This window comes from Schistocerca americana, chromosome 3, assembly GCF_021461395.2.
Source record: "Schistocerca americana isolate TAMUIC-IGC-003095 chromosome 3, iqSchAmer2.1, whole genome shotgun sequence".
Taxonomy (NCBI): Eukaryota; Metazoa; Arthropoda; class Insecta; order Orthoptera; family Acrididae; genus Schistocerca; species Schistocerca americana.
This window is the reverse complement of record NC_060121.1, coordinates 588857918-588860417: the sequence shown is the minus strand read 5'-3', so window position 1 is coordinate 588860417 and position 2500 is coordinate 588857918. Positions and strand designations below refer to the sequence as shown.

Sequence of the window (2500 nt, the reverse complement as noted above, 5' to 3'; positions counted from 1 at the left end):
GCGCCGGTTCGTACCCATATCCACAGCAGGTCTCCAAGGTGAAGAGCCTCTAGTCGATAGAATAATGTAGGTAAGGGAAGTCGGCAAATTGGATCCGTAACTTCGGGATAAGGATTGGCTCTGAGGATCGGGGCGTGTCGGGCTTGGTCGGGTAGTGGGTCAGCGCTAACGTGCCAGGCCTGGGCGAGGTGAGTGCCGTAGGGGTGCCGGTAAGTGCGGGCGTTTAGCGCGTGCGTGGTCTGCTCTCGCCGTTGGTTGGCCTCGTGCTGGCCGGCGGTGCAGGATGCGCGCGCCTGCGCAGCGTTCGCGCAACGGTGCTTCAACCTGCGTGCAGGATCCGAGCTCGGTCCCGTGCCTTGGCCTCCCACGGATCTTCCTTGCTGCGAGGCCGCGTCCGCCTTAGCGTGCTCCTCCGGGGGCGCGCGGGTGCGCGGATTCTCTTCGGCCGCCATTCAACGGTCAACTCAGAACTGGCACGGACTGGGGGAATCCGACTGTCTAATTAAAACAAAGCATTGCGATGGCCCTAGCGGGTGTTGACGCAATGTGATTTCTGCCCAGTGCTCTGAATGTCAACGTGAAGAAATTCAAGCAAGCGCGGATAAACGGCGGGAGTAACTATGACTCTCTTAATCAATCAATCAAGTGCCAAAGGCGGAAAGCTGCCCACAAGCAGCTTGTCCGCCAATTCATGGAGGCGCTTGAGATCGGTCGGGGGGAAGAGCCGGCGTCCCGCCGGGGAATGGCGAGCTCGCTGCCTGACGCGGGCGAGGCCGCTGCGCCGCCCGTCGACGCAGCTGAGGACTTCGCGGCCGACACCACCGGGCCGCCGCCGGAGGGGCCGACTGACGCCGCCATCTGGGAGCATCTGGCGGGGCTACCTGCTTCCGCCCAGCGTTTCTCTGCCCTGGATCGAGTCATTGGTCTGGGGCGGGGCACGCCGCCCGATGTCATCCTGGGCATGCTCCCGGATGCCCTTGTGTCGGTCGGGTCCAGAGGGGACAGATCGATCACTAGGACACAGCGGCTACGCCAACCATCTAAGCGGCCGCCTGCCGCGCCGCCGACGCAGAAGCGCAAGCGGCGCCGCTGGGAATATGCGAGAACGCAGGATGCCTTCCGAAGGTCGCGTGCACGTTGCGTGGGCGGCCTCTTGGATGGCACCCTGCTCCAGCCGCCACCTGCCATCCCTGGTCAGCTGGACTTCTGGGCGGACCTCTTCACTAAAAAGCCCATCTCGACCGCAGGCTTCATTCGTGACCGCCTCCTCCTGCACTCGGAGCCTGTCGCTCTCGAGTGCCTATGGGGGCCGGTCACACATGAGGAGGTCGCCGCCGCTTTGCCGCCCAGGGGATCAGCGGCCGGGCCAGAAGTCCTGGTGAAAGTAATGAATCTCTTCCTTCTGGCCCGTGCCCTTCCGAAACGCCTGCTTCGCGCGCGGACGTCCCTTCTCCCGAAAACGGCTGCACCAACATCCCCTGCTGACTTTCGCCCCATTACGGTCTGCTCGATGCTGGCGCGGACCTTTCACAAGGTTCTCGCGTCACGCCTGATGCGCGCATGTGCTGTGGACGAACGTCAGCGGGCATTCATCCCTCGGGATGGGATGTTGGAAAATACTTTCATCTTAGACACTGCTCTCACCGACGCAGTTCGCTCCTGCCGCTCTGTCTTTGTGGCGTCGATCGACGTATCTAAGGCATTCGATTCGGTGGATCATGCTGCCCTTCGCCCCGTGCTGAAGGCGCATGGCCTGCCGGATTGCTTTGTCGAGTATGTCGAGCGGTGCTACGAGGGCAGCACGACAGTGATAGCGGACGGCGCCGGCGTGGGCGTGTCTGTGCAGCCAGCACGGGGCGTTCGCCAGGGCGATCCCCTCTGCCCCCTCCTGTTCAACTTTGCGGTGGACTACGTTTTAGGCCAACTGCCCTCCCACATCGGAGCTCGGATCCTCGGTCGCAGAGTCAACGCTGCGGCCTTTGCAGGTGACGTCTTGCTGTTTGCAGCGACCCCGAGGGGCTTGCAGTCCCTCATCGATGCAGCTACCGCAGCCCTCGCCCACCTGGGGCTGCAGATCAACGCCCGGAAGTGTTTCACCCTCGCCTTAGTCGCGTCAGGGCGCGAGAAGAAGGTGAAGGTGGACAGCAATCTCACCTTCAAGGCAGGCAATACCACCATGCCTGCCCTGCGTGTGGGTGAAACCTTCCGGTACCTGGGGCTGCAATTCTCCACGGCGGGTCGCTGTGTCTTCAACCCATGTCGCCACCAGGTGGAGCAGCTTGACGTCATCTCCCGAGCTCCGCTGAAGCCGCAACAGCGCCTCCACGCTCTCACCAACGTACTTCTCCCTGGCCTGTACCATGGGCTGGCCCTCAGCCGCACCCGGGTGGGTGCCTTGAAATCGGCCGACATCACCATCCGAGCCGCCGTCAGGAGATGGTTCCCGCCTTCCGGCGGACACCCCCCTGGGATACTTCCACGCTCCTGTTGCCCAGGGGGG

The 2500-nt window shown here is 63.1% G+C and overlaps 1 pseudogene; it reads left to right on the top strand.

Annotated features, from left to right (window-relative positions):
* Nucleotides 1–2500, top strand: part of LOC124607590 — a 6799-nt pseudogene that overhangs the window by 1786 nt on the left and 2513 nt on the right.